Source organism: Protopterus annectens, chromosome 6.part0 (assembly GCF_019279795.1).
Source record: "Protopterus annectens isolate FY-2018-M chromosome 6.part0, PAN1.0, whole genome shotgun sequence".
Taxonomy (NCBI): Eukaryota; Metazoa; Chordata; order Ceratodontiformes; family Protopteridae; genus Protopterus; species Protopterus annectens.
This window is the reverse complement of record NC_056737.1, coordinates 1,911,757,007-1,911,783,754: the sequence shown is the minus strand read 5'-3', so window position 1 is coordinate 1,911,783,754 and position 26,748 is coordinate 1,911,757,007. Positions and strand designations below refer to the sequence as shown.

General features: G+C 35.0%; 1 protein-coding gene across 1 annotated transcript in view; it reads left to right on the top strand.

The window, feature by feature from the left end:
* The window catches only part of SLC23A3 (solute carrier family 23 member 3), a 1,305,121-nt gene that overhangs the window by 190,970 nt on the left and 1,087,403 nt on the right, over positions 1-26,748 (top strand). The gene's annotated exons all lie outside the window — the stretch shown is intronic.

The window sequence follows — 26,748 nt, the reverse complement described above, 5'->3', positions numbered from 1 at the left end:
TGACTGTTCCTACACAAACTTCCAGATTACACATTAGTATTATGCACATACATCTCACTCTCTTACTGTACACACTCTGGTCACAGCTTGACAACATGGGCATGTAGATAGGACATACTTGAAATATTGCTCACCTAACAGTTTCAGGGGTTGCTACAGTGACAGGTTTGTTCTCATAGATCAACAAACGCAAAAAGTAACAAACAAGTGAAAACAAAAACCAGAAGACAAAATTACCCTGTACTTGTGAACGCCAAGGGAATTCTTGTATAGTCCACACTTGTAAATTCTCCACACTCAAATGGCTGCTGTAGACAGAATCCAGGATAAAAACAGTTATGTTAGATGCTAAATAAATGTCCACAAAGAGGTCCTATGTGACAAAATATCCATATGAATCAAGTAGTAAAAAAGATTTCTCCAAAAGCTTTATTGAACCAATACTGTGAAGCGCTTTTCATCCCACTAATAGTGGGACTTCTTCAGACAAACAGATTCTGACAAAAAACAAGGTTTAAATACTGGTTTTGGCGCCAAAAAGGTGTCATTGCTAGGTTACAGTTCTGTGCTTCAATTAGTTAAAGGTATAGTATCCTAACAACTAATGAGGTGAATCTATGAATGAATTTAAAACAAAATCAACAAAACTTCAGAACCATTAAAAAGATTAAAAGCATTGCTGAGATGTCATTATTACAGTATCTAAATAAATACTAAATATAAAACAAATATAAAAATATATAAAGTATATATGGTAATACAAATCACATCTATATATTACTAGATGTTTCAGACTAAGGAATAAGCAGTAACAAACAAAAACCAGAATGTACAAAAGTTACTCAACTTGAGCACTGAATACATATATAAATAAATCACATCAAAGAATCGAGTGGTTACAAAAAAGAAAGAACATTGTTGTGGGAAATTGCTATTGAAAGATGGTACAAAGTCACATTAGAACTACAATAGTCTGGTCAGAATCCCACCTAAAACACATACCTAACTACAAAGTCTAACAAAAGTCATAAATATATGTTCAGGATATACAGTGACAACTGAACAAAGAACTATTAAATGGTGCAATTAATGTAGCCAGGTCATGTAGAAAGCATGTGTATTGTAATTGTAAAAGAAATATGGTAAAAATATATATGCTAACATGTAAACGATAAATTTAAAATCAAACAGCAACTAGTAAACCTATATAAAGGTAAAATGCAAGGTTACTAAGGACAAATTACTCCATAAGTGCGTGTTAATGTACAGAAATTCACTTCGAAAACAAAGCAAGCAAACCCCCCCCCCACAAGAGTATATAACATGACAATGGTATATATCAACATCGTAGACTTCTTAATTTCAGTAACGGATATAATGAGATAGTCTCATTAAGGCCTAGGGGGGCATTGGCATGGCACCTAATCTGCCAAAAAGTTCTAGTACTTCCAACAGGACTTCAAAGGGTCCTTCACGGCTGTCAGGTGATATGGTATCAATTGCTTTAAAATTTAAATTATGGCTAGGGTTGTCAATAATATGTTTAGCAAGTGCATTCTCTGTTTTCTTTTTCTTGATTGCGTATAGGTGTTCGTAGACCCGTTCTCGTAGTTTCCTGTTCGTTTTTCCTAAATAAAATGAAGGACAAGCCTGGCACTGTGCCAAGTAAATTACTTTGGTTGACAAGCAGTTGAATTTATATTTGAGGTCATATGTAATGTTCCTTACTGTGAATATCTGCCCTGTAATCATATGTGCACAATAATTACACATATTGCACTGATACATACCCACTCTCTGTGTTCCTAGTGACACATTGTTTTGTAATATCTGTTGCAAGTTTCTCCCTTTTTCCAGACAGAATTACAAGGAGGCAGAGAATCATACAATGAAAAAGAACAGAAAAAGAGGTAAATGTTAATGTAAATCATGAAACCATTATTGAGAAACAACCACAACAGACATTACAACAATTAAACAACCATGAAGGTAAGAATAGTGACAAATTACTTTAACCAATATTTGCAATAGTAAGCTTCCTAAGCTGGATTTTTGTTGGAAGACTTTTGGAAGAGTTTGTTCAGACAGCGGGTTCAGTGACTTCAGCATTCTTTGTTTTATGTTTGCCAGCGTAATGGACTGAATTTTGCGGATGCTACATTTGATGGGAAGGAGAAGCATTAATTTGTTCATGAGTTACAATAATTTTTACCTCTATCTATCATGGAGAGTACTGCACTCGTTTGTTGCATTTAGTGAGATTATTGGGGTGTGCTTCTGTGTTTTTCTCCATTGCCCTTGACTTTTTTAAAATGTTTTCATTTGTCAGCTATGGTTGGTGGGACCATTTGAGAATGCTATTGTGTCTCTTCATTGTTTTAAATATTTTTAAGAAGATGATGGCAGAGAAATAGTGTGTAGCAGTAACTGTTAATCATCATACCCTACTGACAAAGGACAAAGAAGAGCACCCTTATAATACTGTGACTTGAATTTTTTTTATTTTGGCTGCTAACTTTTGGGACAATATTTGATTATTACTGGGCATAATGTTGCTTACATTTTAAATTTAGCCCTGGAACAGTTTCACTGGCATATTATTATTTTTTATTATTCTTTTACAGTATTATTATCTGCCTGTTGACTACCACATTGCAATCATTTAACATTTTATTGCTTGGTAAGGCTTACATTTAGTAAATGTATCACATTTATTGTTGTTGGTTCTTTGGATTTCATTTTATTACGTAAAATTGTTTAAGTTGATGGTTTTGGAAAGTGCTTAGGAAATAAGCACTATAATAAATGAGAAGTTGACCTTGAAAGGCAATGATGACTGAAGTAACTTTCTGAATAAAAATCTACTATGAAAAGTAGATTTTTTTTCAACTGACAACACTAAAAAGAACTGATCTGGGTGCACACCATTACTATTTATATGAAAGTCACATGACATCATACACTTGAGTATACAGGTGCATACATGATTCAAACACACACACACACACTGAAAAACCGTTAAAGAGCGAACTGGAACACAATCAGAGCAGACTTATAAAATAAAAAGCGGTATTTATTTAAACCAAGTAAAAGTAAGCGCTTTCGGCAAAACTAATATTTCGCCTTCATCAGACAAACAGCAAGGTGACATTTAATTACAACTTTTATACTAAAAAGCAATGTGAAGAGTCCAATCAAAAGAATATGCATTGTTTGAGTAACAGTTTCCAAGGGAACCTTAAAGCAGTCTACAAGTGTTAGGAAATAAAACTAATTATTTCATTAGAAATCACGATCCTAAACAGAAGAACACAGACTGCAAATAAAATATTTAAACATATATAAAAATACTGTCATGGATTAAATATGCGTTTATGTGTGTATATGGTTATTAAATATGTAAGCGCATTTAAATTCAAGCTAAATCATGCATGAATCAACCTTGACAGTCCAGAGTTAAAAAGACATATAAAGCAAAACTTAAGAATAATAACAGTACTTGCTGATACATTATGATCTATGCACAAAACAAGTCATTATATGTACTTGCCTATTAATAAAATATAATTATATTATGGGATGTGCTCATTTTTGCTGCAATGTCATAAATACAACCAATACTATACAAAACTGCTTGAACATTAAGTCCAGAGGTATCCCCCTAGAAATAATGTAACAAGGTTAATAAACACTGATAAAATATAAGTTAATAATCCTAATTGTGAATTTATAATAAAATAACTGGATGAGCCTAATGACTCCTTCAAAAACTTCATTTATGAATACCGAAACAAAAGGTAAAGTTTAAAAACGAAAAACATAATGATTCATACCAATTAATGTTTTTGGAGAACCAAAAACCTGTATTTGAATATGACCAAAACCCATGTATCATGAATTTTGAAAAAACCTACCTATTATACGAAAGCCACTTTAAAACACATTTGATAGAAAGGGCTTCATTGATACTGGGCATAAGATGTGCTCTAGTACGCACCTGCCATAACAGTTCGTCGATTTCCAATCGAATTTGCCAAGGACCTCCCCTTATGTCAGGATCTTTTTGTTGCAAAATAATAAAACTAAAATTATGCCCATTGTGCTCCATAGTATGCCTAGCCAAGGCATTAGTAACATCTTTCTTAGCAATAGCATACTGGTGTTGGTATATTCTAGTTTTTAATTTACACTCGGTTTTACCGATATAAAATGCTTTGCAAAAATTACACAAAGCAGCATAAATGACAGTTTTTGTTTCACAATTGTAATGATTATTCACTTTGTATTCTTTATCATTAATACTAAAGTGGTTCCCAACTTTGATATACTTACATTGGGCACATGAGCCACACTTGAACATACCATGTGGTCAGTTCGAGTGAGGCTTTTTCTTTGACCTTTCCAAAATAGTTTTTAGGTTGTCCCCCCTCCTATAAGTAATTCTGGGACTGTCACCTAAAAGGTTAAAAAGTTTCCCGTCATTTCTTATAATATCCCAATTTTTGTTAATAATTTCTTTAGTTTTGTAGTGATCTAAAGAATAAGTATGCAAAAAGCTGGTGCAATACTTATTATTCTCGGGCGTATTCTCTCCCACGATTCCACTTGTGACTATACTATGTTCGTAAGTAATAGCCGTATTGTTGTTATCCTGACCAGATAGTAAGGGAGGAAAATAACCTTTGTCCCGTTTACGAGACACTTCGGATATGATACTTGAAATTAAAATAGTTGGATAACCCCTGGATTTAAACATGTTCGTAAGTCTGTTGCATTCAGCAACAAAATTCTGAACATCAGTCACCATACGTGCTGCCCTTACAATCTGGCCTTTTATAACAGCTCTTTTTTGGTGATATGGGTGGTTACTTGAGTTAGTGGATCAATTTATAAATCAAATTAATGCTAATAATAGAGGAATAAAATTTGATGGACTACAAAAAGGTCAAAAGGTACATTTTTTGGATGTTGAATTAATAGGGGATAGTTACCAGCATAAGGTAATTTCTAAAATATATAGGAAATTCCCTAGTAGTAATAATATATTACATGGGGAAAGTTTTCACCCAGGTCATACTATGAAATCTATTCCGTATACAGAATTTAATAGAATAAAAAGATTATGTAGTGAGAATAGAGATAGAAATGCTGAATTAGAAGATAGTTTTTTGAGATTTAAAGAGAGGGGATATGATGAAATGAATTTGAAAGAAAGCATGAATAAAGTACTTAATAGTAAATCTGTTAAATGTAGTTTGACATGGTACAAAAATAATAAAAAAAGGAAACAAGATAAAAATATATATTTTACCACTACTTATTCAGTAATATCAGAAGAAATTATAGATACAATCAAATCCAGTTGGAATATTATAAGCAAAGAAGTGGATTGTTTACAGCAAAAGAAACTATTATTCTCTTTTAACAGGGGAAGAAATATTAAAGATTTTATTGTACATAGTAGGTTTCATAGACCAAAATTGGAAATAATAGAAGGAAAAAAAGAAAAAGGTACCGTAGTATGTGGGAGATGTAGTATTTGTAGTTTTGTTACTCAAAGGTTTGATAAGATTAATAACAAGAATTTTGAAACAAATGAAAATTTTACTTGTAATAGCCTGAGAGTCATATATTCAATCAAATGTACTTGCAATAAATTCTATATAGGTGAGACTAAAAGAAGTTTCTCCTGTAGAATAAAAGAACATATAAGGGATGTGAAAAATTATGAACTATCTAGTCCTATAGCTGTACATTTTAACGAAGTACATAAGGGAAGTTTGGAGGGTTTTCAGGCTACAATTTTAGATAATGTGAAATGTAATAAGTTTATGACAGATGAACAAGTTAAACAATTGCTGAGGAAAAAAGAAGCATTTTTAATTTTAAAATTTAATACTATGTTCCCTGTGGGTTTGAATCAAGAATGTTTCTGGAAAAGTTTTGTATAATCATGTGTAGTTTTAATAAGATTTGGTTAAAAGTGTGTGATATAAGTCATTAATCAATTATTCAATTGAGTGCTGGTATATATAAACTTGGAGTTTTTCCTTATTGGATGTACTCTGTTAAAGGCTTTTGGCCGAGGCGCTAGAGATTTTTACAACTGCTGTTTTGTAAATAAATTCCTTCTTTGGAGTTACTGGATTGCTGCTGTGGTCTTTATAATGTTCGTAAGTCTGTTGCATTCAGCAACAAAATTCTGAACATCAGTCACCATACGTGCTGCCCTTACAATCTGGCCTTTTATAACAGCTCTTTTTTGGTGATATGGGTGGTTACTTGAAAAATGTAGTAGAGAGTTGGAATACGTGGGTTTTCTATAAATTAAACTTTTAAATCTATGATTGATTTTGTCATTAATAAGAAGTATATCCAAGTAATTGATCTCAGTGTCTCCTATATTGTACGTAAACTCTAAAAAATCCGTAATTTTAGTAATTCTATCTACAAATAAAGGAATGATTTCCTTGTTTCCTTCCCAAATACAGAATATGTCATCCTGGTACCTAGTGTACCAGGTGACATATTTTTGGAACCACTCATCTTTAAAAAGAAGTGTGGACTCCCAATGTGCCATGACAGCGTTCGCGAATGTACGACCACAGGGGGAGCCCATGGCTACCCCTGATGTTTGCAAATAAAACTGATTCTCAAACGTGAAAAAATTGTTGGCCAATACCAACTCCAACAAGGTCTCTACAAGGTAGATGGTATCATCCTTAACATTTTTAGCTGACATAAATTCCCTCACCCAAGTGAGTCCAATAGTTTGAGGTATGACAGTATACAGGTCTTTGACGTCTATAGTCAAAAACACTGCATCAATTACATACCTTTGTTTACTTATATTCTCTAGAAAGGACCAGGAGTCCTTGCATATATGGACCTCGCTTTCGATAAGAGGTTTTATGACACTGTCGATATATTTGGCACATGCATGGGTAATCGACCCCCTCCCATCTACTATAGGTCTAAAAGGGGGAGCATGTAAACGTTTATGCAATTTGGGTGTTCCAAAAAGGGATGGAATTCTTGGGGCAGCCATAGTCAAGTATCTATGAACATCTGTGTCTATAAACCCTTCTAAGAACAAATCGTTCAAGATGTTGTTAATCTTTTTGTATGCAACATGTATTTCATTCAAAAAAACAGGTTTATAGGCCGGTGTATTAAGATGCTCTGTCATGTATTCAACATATTTACAATAGTCCATGAATACCACACCGCCACCTTTATCCGGTTTCATGACTCTCACACTACAGTCTTTTAAAAGGTGAATGAAATCCCATTCCAATGGGGTAAAATTACTAAGGTGTCTTTGATTACTATACATTACTTGATTTTTAATTGCCCATAAGTCCATCTCACATATTTTTTCAAATGTGTTTAAAATGGGATGGAGGGGTGGATTGTATGAGCTAGACACTCTTAGGATTTTAACTATGGTAGTGTCATTGGCCATTAGGGAATTTAAATTGAGTTTACGTACAAACACCTTCAAATCTATGATGGTTTTTCCAATGTCCATGTGACGTCCAGGGACAAAAGTGAAATCTTTAGCTAGGAAATCTACCATGTCTTGCTGGATGTCCAAAGTTGTATAATTGTAAACAGTAAAGTCACAATTAGTACTCTTGTGTAATCTTGGTTGTTTAAGATATTAATCATCTCCTGCGTGCTCTTCTCCTGTTCCTCGTGTTGTTCTGTGGTTGGGCTCGAGAACGATTGTTGCCCCGGGAATTGTTGGCCGAGCGAAAATCTTGATGATTCTGTTGATTATGTAATTCAGGACATTCAGTAACCATATTTTGTGGATCTTGTAGGTGATTATTTTCCCTGGACCCAACTTCGGACATGTTCCCTTGATTGTACATACTGTTATTATTATTGTTAATAAATCTAGGGCTCCTTCTTGGGGCCTGTCTTTGGTCACTAGAGATATTGGGAATGTTGTTGGAATGAGATTGGTTAACCTGAGCATTATGTTGGCCATTTTCCATGTTATCATTACAAATCGTTTGCACCTTTTGAGGAAGTCTAGGATAGGCGCATTTGTTTGAATAGTCATTTATGTCTCTAGATAATTTCTTTTTCTTAGTAACTAATAATTTAGCCATGGTAGCGTCAATACTGGAATATATTCTACAGTATTCATATTTGTAACAAAGAAATTCAACATCAGCTTTGATTTCACTTTCTAAAAACTCCAATTCTGTTTTTAAATTGGAGATGTCCCTGGAATAAAAGGCTATGAGTGCCTGCAGAAACTCTATCCCTTGTCTATCAAACAAGTCTATTAATTCTTGATAAAAAGGAGAGTCATCAGTCAGGCCAGCGGGAAAACTCCACTGGCGTAGACCTTTTGGGATTATTCTGTTTCTAATGCATTCATCTAAATACGACACTTCTAGCTGCAGTTTTTTACATTTGTATAACTTAGTATCAAATTGGTCTATTTTGTTACTTAAATTCCTGTTCTCACTATCATGTAATGCAGTGGAACCCACATCCGGATTTGGTCTTTGGCTAAAAAAATTGTTGTTGTCCAAAAAATTGATCATCACAGGAATCCCGTCGTTATTGTCAATAACATTGTTACTCCTACACATTTGAGAACCAGAATGCGTGTTACCTCCTTGGGGACGAACCGCAGTAGTTGGAGTCAAGCGGTCATGGTCAGCATTGACTGCTGAAAGGTTAGCATCAGATGTTAAAACAGTGTTAGCACTCGTGTGAACAGGCGAGCGCTGCCCATTTGGTGGTGGTGCCTCATTGGAATCCACATGAGGAATCTGTCTGGTAATTGGGTCAATGTTCCTTCGTAAAAAAGGATTAGAAATGGCATCAACCTTCTGTGTAAGAGCGTCGACTCTACCTAACAGAGCCTCAACTAGTGCTGTTAGGTTCCCTGGTGAATTGTCTTTTACTCCGTTAACGTCATCTTGCTGTGTAAATAAAATGGGAGAAGCCTCTCCGGTTCCGTTCGCCATCAAGACAAACCAAGTAAACCCAAAAAATCATGAAACTGAAAAACCGTTAAAGAGCGAACTGGAATACAATCAGAGCAGACTTATAAAATAAAAAGTGGTATTTATTTAAACCAAGTAAAAGTAAGCGCTTTCGGCAAAACTAATATTTCGCCTTCATCAGACAAACAGCAAGGTGACATTTAATTACAACTTTTATACTAAAAAGCAATGTGAAGAGTCCAATCAAAAGAATATGCATTGTTTGAGTAACAGTTTCCAAGGGAACCTTAAAGCAGTCTACAAGTGTTAGGAAATAAAACTAATTATTTCATTACAAATCACGATCCTAAACAGAAGAACACAGACTGCAAATAAAATATTTAAACATATATAAAAATACTGTCATGGATTAAATATGCGTTTATGTGTGTATATGGTTATTAAATATGTAAGCGCATTTAAATTCAAGCTAAATCGTGCATGAATCAACCTTGACAGTCCAGAGTTAAAAAGACATATAAAGCAAAACTTAAGAATAATAACAGTACCTGCTGATACATTATGATCTATGCACAAAACAAGTCATTATATGTACTTGTCTATTAATAAAATATAATTATATTATGGGATGCACTCATTTTTGCTACAATGTCATAAATACAACAAATACTATACAAAACTGCTTGAACATTAAGTCCAGAGGTATCCCCCTAGAAATAATGTAACAAGGCTAATAAACACTGATAAAATATAAGTTAATAATCCTAATTGTGAATTTATAATAAAATAACTGGATGAGCCTAATGACTCCTTCGAAAACTTCATTTATGAATACCGAAACAAAAGATAAAGTTTAAAAATGAAAAACACACACACACACACACACACACACACACACACACACACACACACACACACACAAAACATGTGTACAGGTAATTACTGAAAAAGTAGGCACCCAAAATCTGATGTAACTGCTAATACATGTTGGCAACAAAAAAGTAAAAGAAGAACTGACAAGGCAGAGGCAATTTTTTTAATTGCATCTGCCTGACATTTGTGAGCTACAATTAAATGTCTGCTGAGGGAGTCTACTAGTTTATTTAGAAGTCCTGAAAAATGCACCAGAGACAGGTGAAAGTTATGGTGCACTTCAATACTAAAACATTCCTTGCAAGGCTGGAAAGATCTGGAACCCCTTATCAATATACCATTTTATCATTGTGTTGTCTGCATTGATCTGTAGATGTCCCTAAGAAAACAATTCTGAAAAGCCACTAAAGCTCACTACATTGCATTGTTCTGTTTCACATTGATATACAGTGACCCTTCTTTTTTCACATCAGGTGTACTGCACAGAAATGCTGCTGAAATGTGTTCCTAAGCATAAGCCAAGAAGACTGTTTTCATTTGATTTGCAGCTGCTGAAGAATGAGCATTCATCTAAGAGGCTTTCTAGGTTATTCTACTGTAGAAGTTCCATCTGGGCCCAGTGCAGAAGAGGGATTGTTGCTTACATTGTGTCCAGCAGCTTATTATTGGAATTCCTAGGGTTCAATGTGGTCTCTTGATGTACAGTCCAGCATAAAGAACCAGAAAACTGCAGAAGGGCATGTAACCTAGAGTGCTGAGAAATGTATTTGCAGTTTTAAGACAAGGTTGGATTCAGTTTCTGAACCTCTAGCTATCTAGCCTGGGAAGAAGTAATAAGTTCATGGTAGCTTCTAGGGAGATTATTGAAGCTGAAGGTGTTAGAAATTATTTTCTGTAGATTGCAGTGATTTACTAAGACTCTAAAAAGGTAATTTTACTTGGGATGAGATGTAGTAAAAGGTCCTTTGACCAAGCAACAAGCAGGCAGTCATCCAGATAAGGAATAGGGTTATGTTCTCTTTCCTAATATGTATAAATGTTGAACCTAAATATTTGGTATAGACTCTGGCGGCTGTAGGCTGAACAAATTCAAAGCTGAAAACTGAAAATGGAGTTGATGCACTCTTAACCTGATAAATTTTCTTTCTGTGAGGGGCAGAGCCTGAATGGCTAACTGAAAGCAGCAGTATTTTAGAGCTCCATATAACTAGTTAAATAAGACAGGAAAAATATTATTTTTTTTTCTTCAAAGTATAAAATCTTATTGATACAGCACTAATTTACATAATTAGAAACTTTAGTGAAGTTTTACAAATAATTTCCTGTCAAAAAGCTTGGAGATATATTCAATTGTTAAAATGAGCAACTCAAAGAATTCTCACCAGGATGCTGCATTAAAGAAGGAACTACAACAGATGGCATCTACCCTGCAGGAGTTGTCTTTGAAGATGGATGATTTTAAAGAGAACCTGGAAAATCTTAAAACAAGCAGTCAAAAACAGGCTGACACCCTCAAGGAAATGCTTCAACAACACCAGCCAAGGATAACAGGAATAGAGGTTTCTCTAAATGACTTAGAAAGCAGACTTAAGGAAGAGGAAACACAGAAAGAACTTCTTCTTAAACAAAACACTTGGTTGGTTAATAAAGTAGATGACTTGGAATATAGGGAGAGGAGAAATAACATCAGGATTTTCAGATTACCTGAAGGTGAGGATATTATTTCCTTTTTATCGAGCTGGATCCCTGACTTTTTAAATTTAAAAGAAGGACTTTCATTTGGCATTGAAAGGGCACAGAGAGCTCTTTGGAAACCTGCCACTAACTCAAACTCTCCTCCTAGGTCAATAATTATCAAATTTCTTTCATACTTGGACAAGGAACTGATTTTAAGATCTGCTTAGAGGAAGGCGCCTCTAAAATATAAACAGAGTCTGATAAGATTTGATAATGACTATTCATCTAGAATAATGGCACAAAGGAAAAAGTGTGGCCAATGATAAAGTTTCTGAAACAAAATAACATCAAGGCACAACTTGCATATCCAGCTAAGATAAGAATACTGTATGCCAATGAGATGAGGACTTTTATTGACTTAGAGGAAGCCTCTTCATTTATTAAAAGTAATAATGTGATTTTACCAGAAGATATGGATTGGACGTCACCTTCTCTCAATAGAACAAAATAAACAAATGTCTGGACAGATGTGAAAAAGAAGAAGCAAAAGACTGATACTGTTACAGCCAAATCTCTCAAAGCATCTACTATGATATGAATTGTTTTAACATTACTTTAAAGGACCAATTTTACTGCTTGGAATTTTAAAACAAAGGTAACTAACTACTGGAATCTTTATCTATATTTTTTGAAAATAGATGACACATGAGAGTTTTCACATTACCTCAGATATGTAAAACAGGGCACTTTTCTTTCACAGAAGGAGGGTTATATAGCACATAAAATATTTATACAGTATATGTATATTTTCTTTTAATTTTCTCTTTTCTTTCTCTCTTCTCTCTTTTCTCATTATTTATTTTAACTGCATCTTGTCTCCCTTTCTAAATTCTCTCCTATTTACTATACTAATGTAGTCTGTATATATTTAATAACTTATTATCTATACATAGATAATAGTCTAAAATAATCTAGTTTTAAGGTAGACTAATTGGAATAGTGAACTTAATTCATTGTTATTACAATATTTATTAGATTAATGATAGTCACTGTTATGCTTATTGGGATTGGGGAGATGTTCGTGATTAACTCTGAAATGTTTCATTCATGTACATATGTCCTTTGAATTATTTCCTTTTAGTATTAACAAATACATAAAAAAGGAGGGAAAAATGCACTGTTGGTTAAGAGAAGTGAAGCTTTCTTCACATTCTATTTGCATTGCCATAGCAACAGTAAACAATTGCTGCAGTTTCTAAGAACACTGTGAATCTGCAATGTGCATTTAGCCTCACAGATAACAAATAATAAGAAAAATTAATGTTGTTTAGTGTTATTAAAATGAAAAACAACCTAAAGAAGGTAAAATAAATACATAATAGGATTATTTGTAAATATTTTATAATTTATTCTCATAGGATTACACATTCCTGGAAACACAACTGAAATGTTCCCAAACTACATGTGCACTGAAATGTAGCTGCTTGATTAAAAGCAGCGGTAGAGTTGTCGCCTCACAGCAAGAGTTTCTCCCATTTGATTCTCGGCTGGAGTGCCTTCTGTGTGGAGTCTGCATGTCCTCCCCACGGTCGAGTAGCGTTTGAAAGACATGCGTGAATGAGCATGTCTTCACTGAAGGTTGGGCATCGAGCTGGCACCTCGGCACCGTAAAAATCTACTGCCAATCATTAGTGGACCAGAGTTCCGCTGTGGCAACCCCTAACCGGGAAAAGCCAAAAGAAAAACAACTCACTTTAACATGCTGATTTCACAAGCTGTCTGCACTGTAAAAGTTACATTTTATATGTTACTTGAAACTGTCAGTCTCTAGAGCATATGAAAAGATACATACTACTTTTTGCAACATGTTATCTTTGCAGTTACCTCATACTCTGTTCAAACTCACTTAGTAGCTGATAGCTATTCATTTAAAATATCAGTTTAAATATTAAATGTGCCCTTGAAATGCTATTGACATTTTGACAAAATATAATCTGAACTATAAAATGAATTACTTGAAAGAAGTGAAGTAATGCAAAGATTTCAAAGACAGTTCTTGACACTACAGTAAAAGTAAAAATATATATTCACAAGGAAGTATTGAAATGTGTTAGTCTTCCAGTTAAAATAGCTTACTGTCAACATTTTGCAATTTCGGAAAGTTTGACGAGCTAGGAAATTACTATTCTTTGTCTTTATAATGATTATTAGACAGATGTTAGACTCTGCTTAGTTTAATGAATTGTGACATATGTTTATGAGGAAAAGTGGACTCACTTACACACATTGGACTACACTTTCCTGGAAGCTCAACTGAAATGTTTGCAAATTACTTGTGAATTTAAATGAAACTGTCTGATTAATAAGCATAATTTACTTTAACAACATGAATCCATAAGCTATCTGCTCTATATGTGCTACATTATATATGTCACTTGCATATGACAGTCTCTAGAGCACACGAAAAAATACATATTATTTTTGCAACATGCTATATTTGCACTAACCATACATTCTAAACTAACTCAATTGGCAACTGTCAAGTTATTTATTTGAAACATCAGTCTAAATATTAATTGCGCCCTTGAAATATTGTTGCGGTTTTGACAAAACAAAACCTGAATTGAAAAAGGAATGATTTGAAGAAATGAAGTATTGTACAGATTTCAAAGACAGCTACTGACACTACAATATAAGTAGAAATGTATACATGCAAGGACAACTTGAAATGCTTTATACTTTTAGTTAAAATAGCTTATTGTTAACTTTTTGCTTTATCCAAAAAATTTAGCTAGGAAATTATTTCTAATTTGTCTTTATAATGTTTACTAAAGTGATGTTAGTCACTGACTTGTTTAATGGATTGCAAGCCATGTACAAGACGGACTACTGTATGTTATTTCTGTTTATCTATGTTTGCTGAATTTCTTTTGTTAGTACTGATTTAAAACAAGGGAAAGAAGGGGAAGGGAAATCTCTGTTTTTGGTCAAGGGAGGAGATGTTTAAGAGTATTCTAACTGCCCCAAGAACTCTCTAAGATGGTCTAAATACTATTTGATTAATACTTACCTAAGGTAAGTCTTGATTACCATATAGGTACCTTCACATTCATTCTAGACCTGATCTGATTACCCATTCTGGAAGTAGGAGGTGCCCTATGCAGGATGGGAATTGTCAGGGTGATCATAGTTCATACTTAGACTCTGCTTTGTAAATCTATAAATATGTAAAAGCACTGCACACTAGAATGTAGGGTGCCTCCACTCAGAGTCAGGATACCACTGATAAGCCATGTCTTTTCATAAGTGTAAGTTGAAGTTGGTGAGCTGAAGAGTGGGAAAGTAAAGGAAGACAGTACACCTACAATAAAATAATATTTCATTGGTAATCACTCATTGTCTCCTGTAGAGTCCCTTTAGTCAAATTATTTTAGTAAAAATCTATTTGTTGTTGGCTTATTTAGTGTATGCTCCTCTGTTGAATTTAATTTATCCAAAATGACATATCTGACATGTTTGGGATCTCTTAAGGGTAACTAAATATTGGATATTTTCTAAGTCAGCATAATTGTTTACACTACTAACATTCCATCATGATATATAAAATACTATAAAACAATACTAGAATAATATAGAATTTCATATCTCTTTTAAGAAAATTCTCCATATAATAATTTAACATATGGAGCTCAGTTGATATTGTTGGTTAAAGGTATGAGTGATAATCCAATAGATCTATCTTTATCTATTGGATTAAGAATGACTTTCATTCCATGTTTAATGGGAAATTCATATTTACTTGTATTTGATACTTTAGAATTAATGTTTTATAGAAGTACTTTTTTAAAGCCTGACCAGAATTTTACCCTACTTATATTTAAAGAAGAAAGGACATTAAATTACACTCCCAAGTTTACACACATAAAAATAACATCCAATGTTATCAGAGAATATGGTGTAACTACTATAATCAAAATAATAAAAAAGAAGCAAAAAGTTTCTTCCAACAATAACTTGAAATGGATTTAACATTATTATTATTAAATACTAATGGCTTAAATAATGCAAATAAAAGAGCAAACTTACTAAAATACTTAAATCTAAATAAGGCACAAGCAGTATTTTTCCAGGAAACACATTTTAAGGCTAATAATAGCTTTATTTGGAACCCTAAGGACTATACAGTCTTAGCTCAATCCTCCTATAGAACAAAGACAAAAGGAGTATCAATTCTCTGGAAGAAAAACATAATCACTCCAAAAATTATTTATAAATATGAAGATAAAAAAGGTCTACAGCATTTGTTATAATTAAATTTAATAACTTTAGCTAATCTATATTGGTTCCAAGGAATTGGAGCAGAAACAGTTAAAAAACACCTAGATTTTATTTCCAACAATTATAAAGGAAATCTTGTACTGGGAGGAGACTTTAATTGTACTTTAGAAGCTTCTGAAACCACCAAGAAGTCTTTTTGCATAGCAGCTATTTCAAAAATCCTTAAAAATGGATTGATTCATTCCATTTGATAGACACATTTAAAGTAAAAGATGATAAATCCTTATTATTTTCTCATAAAGACCATAGATTTGGAACACAAACCAGGCTAGACAAATTATTCATAGTTCAAGATTTACAAACAGAAATCTTCAACTTCTCAACAGTTCCATGCCCCTTCTCAGATCATGACTCTCTGATAATGGAGCTCCAAATAGAGTTTAAACCTTTAATTCTCTCAACATGAATTCCATCATGTATCACGGAAATTAAAGAATTTGGACCCTGGATGTTGTCAGAACTACAATTATTTCTTGAAATTAATAATACAACAGAAATCAGTAGAGACATGGTTTTGAACTCATTAAAAGCATATTTACTTGGTAAGACCCTTAGCTGGTACAAAGTTAGAGAGTGGGAATGCAAATCATTAGACTTGCAAACCAGACTCTTGACAGCAAAATCTAAAAAAAAATCAGAATTGTCCAGAAGTCAAAAAAGAAATAGAGGAATAAAATAAAAAATATAATGAAATTCTAACATACAAAACTTGTCTAGCCTTGGAAAAATTAAAAATAAACTCATTGCCACCTCCCCAGATATCTACATAACTTATCTACAAGAATTAAAATACAATCTAAAGGAAATAACATTAGTAGTATATATCATGAAAAGAAATGGAGAAAAGTATCAGATATAGGAGACATCCTTGAAGCATTTTGGTTCCATTATATGGAACACTTCAAAAAAGAAGATTTAGATACCTACCAAATAAACTTAGATACAAACCTTATCAATATTAAAAAAAATCCTGAAAACTTAAAACTAGATCCACAAAAACCTATATCCTACAAAGAAATTGTTGACAAGATAAAAGAAAGTAAATCTAACAAAGCTCCAGGGATAGATGTTATAATTATGGAAATTTACAAACTATTCCCTTTAGCAATAATCGCCCTTTTTCATAAAACTTTGCTAGAAGTCCAGTCAGAAGCAAAAATACCACTCTCATGGAAATATTCTCTCATAACACCAATTCTAAAAGATAATAAACCATCAGACCTTTCCACCTCATACAGACCTATATCATTACTGAATAATGATTACAAAATATGCATGTCAATCCTAGCGAAAAGAATGAAAATCCCACTTTCAAAGACAATTAATAATGATCAAACTGGATTTTTATATAACAGGCACACACATTATAATATTAAAAGGATACTTACTCTTATAGATTATGTGAATAAAGAAGATAGAGAAACACTTGTAATCGGATTAGACATAGAAAAAGCCTTTGATTCCATCAACTGGGAATATCTATTTAAAACTTTAGCATTATTTGAATTTCCTCCTCCCTTCATCTTATTACTAAAAAACATATATATTAATAACTTAGCCTACATTAAATTAGGTCTTTTCACGTCAGAATCTATCCATATAACGAAAGGTACTAAACAAGGATGCCCCCTTTCTCCTATTTTATTTGCTTTGGCTATAGAAATACTTACAGAAATAATACACAATAATCCAAGAATAAAAGGAATAGAAGTCTATGAGCAGTACATATCTAAAATAATGCTTTTTGCTGATGATATTTTATTAACCCTATCAAACTCCAGAGACTCATTAGGAGAGCTAGAAGAAGTAATGGAGAAATTTTATAAGATTTCAGATCTACACTTTAATAGATCAAAATCAAAATTTCTATTTTTAAATAAGAAAAAAGACCTACATGTTACAGATAAATCCATCATAGGAAAACAAGAACGTACAATAAATTATTTAGGAATAGTGATATGCAAAAATATAAACGAAACAATATTAATAAATTATAAAAAACATTATTGAAACAATAAAAATATATATAGAACAGTGGAACAAAATTATATTAAATTTTGAAGAATGTTTGCAATTAATAAAAATGGTCTTATTGCCAAAAATACTATATGTAGCATTAGCAATACAGTTAATTCCTGAGAGATGCATTCTTAAAGAGATAAACTCATGTTTAATAAAATTTTTATGGCATCCCAAAAAGAATAGAGTAGCTCTAATGCATCACATTAGACCCTGAAAACAAGGAGGATTGAACTTCCCAGAAATAGAAACATATATAAAAGCATCTGTGCTTAAAACTACAATAGATTGGATAGACCCAAATTATTTTGCCAAATGGAAAGAATTAACAATGGCTATATTAACAAATGAATTTAACCTGTTAAAAAAAATTTTAACACTAGACAAATCAAACAAACCCTGGTACATACTATGCATAAGTATACTATATATATCTAAAATTCTTGAGAAATGCATCCACTTGCAAGTGATGACATTTCTTAACACACACAATCTACTATCTACTGTCTACCACACAACACGGTTTCCGTCCACATCACAGCACTACCACTGCCCTTTTATCTTTCACTAATTATATAAACCTTCACAGGAATGATAACAAATATGTATCAGCCATTTTCCTAGACCTCTCAAAAGCATTTGATATGGTCTCCCACTCCATTCTACTAGACTCACTAACATCATTATCCTTCACCTCCTCTACTATAGCCTGGTTCAGAAGCTACTTGTCTGACAGGCAACAATCAGTCCAGTGGAAAGGAACTCTGTCTACACAACTTCCAGCCACCATAGGTGTCCCACAGGGCTCTATACTGGGCCCGCTGTTGTTCTCTATTTTCACAAATAACCTCAAATACTCTACACAACATGCCACACTCATACAATATGCAGATGATTCAACTCTGATCTGCTCCGCCTCATCTCCCACCACCCTCATGACACTCACTCAAGATACCTTTATCTCAGTAGAAAATGGATATCTGGGATCCAACTAATTCTAAATCCCAAAAAGACAAAACTGCTACTATTTACCCTAATAGATAAAAAAAACCCTCTCCTTTACCATAACCTCTAATGACGGCACCACCATCTCCCCTTCTAACCACACCAAACTTCTGGGCATTGAAATAGACAATAATCTCCACTTTGATGTTCACATCTCACATACCATAAAACTAGTACACAAAAAACTAGGCTCCCTATACAGGCATAAGTCCTTTCTCTCACAGAAAGCAAGAGTCACTCTTGCACAAAGCCACCTCCTCTCAACTCTATTATACGCAGCACCAATCTTTACCGAAATCAGACAATGTGACCTAGACAAACTAGAATCATGCTACAATAAAATAGCCAAGTTTGCTACTAACTCAACCTATAGAACCCATCACTGTGCTGCACTAAAAGAACTAAAATGGCTTGAGCTACCACAGCTACTTAATTATCACCAGCTGGGCACAACCTACAATATTCTCAAATATCCTGAAAAAAAACCCTCATTATCCAACCTACTTACTATCTATACTACAAACCGATACCTAAGATCCAGTGAAAAATCTCTCCTCTCCATCATCAAGGCTAACAATAATGCAGGGAAAGCGCTCTACTCCCACACCGTTGCCAGAAATTGGAACTCTCTTCCCCTATCTGTGTCCACTGCCCCCTCCACATCCATATTCAAAAACTCCCTCAAATCGCACCTTCTTAGTACATGGTTATGCCCTTGTATCACATAACCCTACCCATACTACTATTAACTCCCCAAATTCCTCTCTGATCACACGCTGGAGCTCTGATCCCCTGTAGGCTTGGTCATCTGAAAGGGTACTTTTAACTGTAGAATCTTACTTGATATATTTTCTTTTCTTACCAAAGTATGACTGACATTGTCTTTTTACCCATGTTCTATATCTTTTACCTGGAGTGTTTTTATTAATTCTTGTTATATTATTATGCTCAGCATACATGATGTAACCTGTTTTGTGTATTATGCTGGATGTACTGTATTTGTATAACTTGATGTTGGAGCTTTTCTCCCCGGGCCTCCGCTGAAAATGGACCTGGTCCAGTCGGAATTTCCTGGTTAACAAATGTAAAATAAATAAAATAAATAAATAATAAAATATAATATAACAAAATCTTCTAAAACAACACTGATTAATCATTACATCAATTCCTTTAGGAAACTTATCAATGCAAACATAAATATAAAACTTTGGTTTGACCTTTTAACCCCATTTATCATGACTAAGAACTTTCCTCACAAAATATATAGGGAAACAATAACCTCCTGGGAACAAAATGGATTCTTATGCTGGTTTCAATGTGTAAATAAATTAAATGTTTTAGATATACATATGATAAAAACTGCTTACAATATTCCAACACAGGACTGGTTAACCTTACAAAGCATTCTAATGTACACTCAAGATTTATGCAGATTAATTAATAATTACTCATTTAAAGATATTCCAAATCTAATAAGTTGTCTATATGAATTTATATATAATAGTTGTGAAAAGAAAAATTCCATTTCAAATCTATATAAAGAGGTAATAACATATAAAACTATTCCCAAACCATCATTGTTAGAAAAATATATAATAGTAGTATGCATGCTTAGTGCATTCAAGGTTTAAAAGGGTTAATACATTTATTCTGTTCACACTGCATGAATCTACACAGCTATTAGAAACTTAACAAGAGACATTTCATTTCTGCTAATGTCATGAAACTTAACAAAGAGATATTTCATTTCTGCTTATGCCATTAGAAAATATGCAGCTGCTAGAAGCTTTGATAAAGAAAACAATAGATGCTTGAAAGTATAAACCATAGTCAGCATTACTTGTACCAAAGCTAGAAATGTACCTTGAATCTAGACAAAATGTAACACATGTATAAGAACTGTACAATTGAAGAATTGAAAAGTTAAGGTGGGCTAAAATAAGCCCAAGGCCGGGTTGTTTTTCTCAAAATGTTTTTGCAAGACAGCAAATAATCTGACCATGTCAGCAATAAGTCTGGTAACATTTTCTGTGAAACATACAGAAAGCTGTGTCCAACTACGTCAGCAATAGAATAGTAACATTTTCTGTGTGACATGAAGAGAACTGTATAAGAATAACATACTGATCACCAAAAGGCCAGACAAATCCTGTACCTACATGCTTTGTCTCCTTGCTGCAAGTAATAAAGGGTGCCTTGCTTAAACCTAACGTGCACTGGTCTTTGAAGTTTTTTCCTTTTACAGATTGGTCCTTCTGACCGGAACCCTCTCTTCACCTCGGATCAGACGGCCAGGTGGCTGAAACCGTACGAGGAAGAAACCAAATCGGTTCTTTTTATATGGAAAGTCCCCCGACTGAATTGTCATTCAAAAGAGGCCAGCCACTTTCTGATCTGTGACTGAAGGATGGATCTCCGCGAATTGGTGATCAATCACGTAGGCTCAGGTAAGGTGAATCTACTTTTTTATGTTTTTTGATTTAGATCAGGGACTAGATGTGTATTTTTTTTGTCAGATTGTATTTTTGCAAGTCAAGGACAAAAAAGATTACTGTTTTGTCATAGATCAGGAGAAACAGAATAAGTAGGCAGTCATTCTGAAGAGACTATAACAAAATCCGTGGTACCATGTTAAAAATGAAGAGAAGTTACGTAATGATCAAAGGGTAAAACAAAATGGGTAATAATTGCACAAAAAGACCCCAAAACCCACCGTTAACGGAAGACACAAAATATATGCAGTCGCAGTGCACCGACAATATTAGATATTATTCAAAATGGGTTAATAAATACGAATACAACGGAAAATTAGAAAAATCCTCACTTATCAAACTTATCAAACAGCACAAAAACGATTCCAAGGGTCGGGTAAAAAAGCAACGTCGATTAGGAATTCTTCAGGCACACAGGTGGCTGGAGGAAGTAAACCATAGGGAACAAAAAAACAAAGATTCGAAAGCAATGTTTTTAGATAAGAAGGATAATAACCTAGTAATAGCATGAGCACCTCCGCCTCCCTTACCAGAATATGAAGCAAGTTAACAGGTTAGTCCACCCCCACTATATTCTGTGGTCACTGAAGATAGAGATATTAAGATAGAGATATTGTGAAATTAAAACTGACTAAAATTAGAGATCCCATTGGGACCAGGTCTCGAACAAAGGCAGGTAATTCAGAAGAAGGTATCGAGTTATGACAAATAGTTAAGAATTCACGATCTATAGGTGAAGAAGAAGAAGAAATATGCCCACTTATAGAAGTACCCAATCCTCAGGCAGGTCAAGACAATCAGGACCCAACTATCTTAGTGTATAGACCTTGGACTCCGGAAGATATCCGGAAAGCCACTGAGGGAAATCCCCATCCAAAGGTTAATTTCAGAAAATTCTCAGAAGATTTACAAGGAATGAGGTTGAATTATAACCTAAATGAAGAAGAAATAGAAAAAGTAGTTAGACAAATTGTAGGGCCAGATTGGTACATGATTAGTGGGAACTGGAATCCCCGTAATGCTGCACAAAGACCCCTCCCACATAGCAGCGCAGAATTAGACACCAGAGTAAAAGGTCTTACAGACTGCATCTCTGAAAAATGGAAACCTAGGGCAGACTGGACTTGCATTAATCAATGCATCCAACAAGAAGGTGAAACAATTGATCGGTATTATGCCAGATTGTTAGAATGTTTTAATAACCACTCTGGAATGCAGGTTCCTGAAGATCAAACACAAGATTCCCCATATGAACAGCAGTTAAAGAATGCATTTTTAAAAGGCAGTAGCACGCCTATAAGCAGTTTTATTACAAAACACATGGTAGACCATCGTACAAGCAGGTTACAATCATTACTTGAATATGCTAGGCATGCCAAAAGGCATTTTAATAGCAAAAAGAAAAAGAAAGCTCAAGTATTTTCTGTAGAAGATGGAGCAGAAGTTTATGTAGTACAGTCTGGGAAAAATTGCAAGAAAAATGCACAGGGAAACAAACAATCTGATCAGCGATCAGAGGACTTTAAAGGGCAGAAAAAAGGGGAGAATGTTTTAAATGCGATAAAAAGGGACATTTGGCAAGGGATTGCAAGAAAAACAAGAAGACAACAACGGAAGACAAGGAGGGTGAGGACTGACTATATGGTAGTCAAGAATCACTAGACGGGGCTAGCGAAGAAAGGACAAATGAGAATGTGATAGAGGGAGTAGAGGAAGTGCAGGAAGTTAGTGACAATGAAGAAAATGAAATATTAGACCTAGCTTTATTGAGATTGGAGCTCTATTTAGCAGACATGAAACCAGAAGTTACACTCTTGGTAGAAGGGAGGGAGGTCAAATTTTTGTGTGACCCAGGGGCATCACGAACCCTGATACACCCCTCCAAACTGCCAGAAAACACAGAGTCACCTGATTACATACTGGTCAAAGCAGCTAATGGACAGCTGTATCAGGAGCCTCTGTCCTGTAACATTGCAATAACTGATCCAGTTTCAGGATTGACACAAAGAAGCAAAAATTGTAGTTTCTGCAAAGTGCCCAGTAAACCTCTTGGGCAGAGACCTCATGCAGCTATTTGGTATAGCAGTAGTCCCAATCATACAGGGTATGGAAGCACAGCGACAAATTAACACCTTTGTAGTGCAATCGGAGGGTGAAATATTTTATTGGTACAGCCAGGACTTGGTTACAACTGGTCCAGGGACTGTGACCAAACAGTTAATGAACCTAGCCATCAGCAAGTTTCCCTCCCTTGACATTGATAAGCAACACCTGTTGCACTGTACCCTGTATTATTGCAACGCACCAGGACCTGATAAGGAATATGAGCAAGAGTTATTTAAGAATCATGCAAACAGATTGATATTGCGTAACCTGTACTGGGACACAGAAGGGAACAGTGTAGCCAGCTGTTCATTACCCCAGGAGTTCTTTTCACTTTATAAGTCTAATCGATTACCACATGTTAGCTTAACCAAAAACAGAAATATTGAATGGGCATACCTAGGAGAAAAAGTCACGAGAAACAGACAGAACTAGAACTGTCAGAACAAGGAATACAAGTGCAAAAGTTGAATTGGATAACTCAGACCAACCCAGCTGTGCACTTGCAGTCTAGCGAGGACAGCTGATTGACACTCCTATTAAAGGAGGAAGAGACTGCCTTATGAGACATACCAGAGACTCTCTGGTCAACAGGGAAATCAGATGTAGGACTCATTCGTACAGCGGGACCAGTTACTATCACACCAAAGTCAGCATTCAGACCACAAAAAAGACAGTATCCCTTAAGAAAAGATGCAGAAGCAGGGATAAAGCCTATTATAGCAGCCTTACTTAAAGGAGGGATACTAGTAGAATCTCCCAATTCACCATGTAACACACCCTTATTTCCAGTTAAAAAGGCCAATGGAGAATGGCGTATGGTCCAGGATTTACAAGCCGTAAATGATGCAGTAATACCAAGGGTACCCACGGTGCCAGACTCACACACCCTATTGAATGATTTGAAACCTCAACAAAAGTATTTTTCCATGGTAGACATCAGCAACACGTTCTTTTCGATACCGATACACCCTGATAGCCAGTATTGGTTTGCATTTACATTTCAGGGGAAAAGGTATACATATACACAACTACCACAGGGATATTGTGAAAGTCCAATGATATTCTCAGAAGAAATGGCAAGCAACTTGGTGGGATTCACCCCACCAAGAGGCAGTCAGATTTTACTTTATGTTGATGACATCTTGCTGGCGGCCCCCACCCAGCAGGATTGTAGAGAAGATACCATAGCATTTCTATGATTTTTAGCCGCTGAGGGGCATAAGGTAAATAAAAATAAACTGCAGCTTTGGAAAAAACAGGTCAAATACCTAGGATATGTAATATCCAAGGAAGGTAGAACATTAGATGAGGACAGAAAAATAGCAATTTTGCAAGCACCAAAACCCACTACCAAGAAGGAAATGATGTCCTTCCTGGGTACAACTAATTTTTGCCGGAGCTGGATTCCAAACTATGCCTTGGAATCTGCACCTCTGACTGACCATATATATAAGAAGCCTATGGCAGCACAGGATTTGTTACAATGGACACCAGAGGCAGAATCTGCCTTCTGTAAACTAAAGCAGTTAATAGCGTCCTCATTAGTTCTGGGATTGCCAAACTACCATAAACGTTTTTTCCAAACTGCAGATTGTAAGCAGGGTTACATTACATCAGTGTTAACACAACAGCATGGGGATAAGCAACGCCCCATTGCTTACTACTCATCACAACTAGACCCAGTGGCACGGTCCTTACCCCACTGTGTACAAGCAGTAGTTGCAGCTGCAATGGCAGTACAGGCTTCAGCCTCAGTAGTCTTATTCCACCCTCTCACTTTGAGAGTACCTAATACAGTCATGATTATTTTACTACAAGAAAAGGTGGCATATCTTTCCCCTGCTAGGCATCTTTCCTATATGACTATATTATTGAGCCAACCTCATATGACAATTGAATGATGCATGACTTTAAACCCTTCTACTCTGCTCCCGACCCCTGCAGATGGCACACCGCACTGCTGCCTGCAGGTAATTGAGCAAAAGACACTACCTAGAAAAGATCTCACGGATGTCCCCTTGGATGATGCCGAGGTGACATACTACGTGGATGGCTCATGCAAAAGGGGTCCTGCAGGACAGAACCTAGTAGGATATGCAGTAGTTTATGACACTGAGATTATAGAAGCAAAACCTTTACCACACAACTTATCTGCACAGGCAGCAGAATTGATTGCCCTGACACAGGTATGTACCTTAGCAAAGGGTAAATGTGTAAACATTTTTACTGATAGCCAGTACGCTTTTTCTACTGTGCATGTTTTTGTGCAACAGTGGAAAAACCAGGGAATAATAACATCTACTGGCAAACCTATAAATCATGCACAGTTTATTTTAGATCTTTTAGAATCTATTCAGTTACCTCAGAAAGTAGCCATTTGTAAATGCACAGCTCACACCAAGCAACAAGATAGGATTTCAAAAGGTAATACGAGAGCTGATACAGCTGCAAAACAAGCAGCCACAGAAGTATTTCTTTTAAATGGGGAATTACAACCCTCTGAAACTTTAGATCTAGATATGTTAAAAACAATGCAGACACTCACTATGCAAGCTGAAAAACAGCGATGGATAAAACGAGGAGCAATCCTCGAAAAGGGGCAGTACATCTCTAGAGAGGGAAAACCGATACTACCCTCTAATTTGTTTCGCTACGCAGCATTGTTGAGCCATGGGCAGTGCCATGTCTCAACAGGGGGGATGGTACAGCTGGTGAGCCAGGTGTTCACAACATACAGATTTACAAACTACTCTAAAAAATTTTGTTTGATGTGTCAGATTTGTAACAAACATCATGCACAGGGGGCAATAAAGCTCAAGCAAGGGAGTTTCCCCACACCACCACATCCGTTTCACTCTATTTGTATGGATTTCATAGAATTGAACAAATGTGAAAATAAGAAGTATTGTCTTGTCATTATAGATATGTTTTCCAGATTGGTGGAAGCCTTTCCAACCAAAAATCCAGATGCAGCTATGGTGGCAAAAGTACTTGTCAAGGAAATCATTCCTAGGTTTGGTATTCCGGAAAGAATCTACAGTGACAATGGTACACACTTTGTAAATCAAACCATACAGCAGTTGAGTAAGCATTTTGGTATTTCTTTAAAAATAATTATTGTGCATACCATCCACAATCTGCAGGGGTAGTTGAAAGGCATAATGGTATACTAAAAAACAAATTGAGAAAATTAATAGCTGAAACAGGAAAAACTTGGTTGTACTGTTTACCCCTGGCACTGTTGAGCATGTGAACTGTCCCTACAG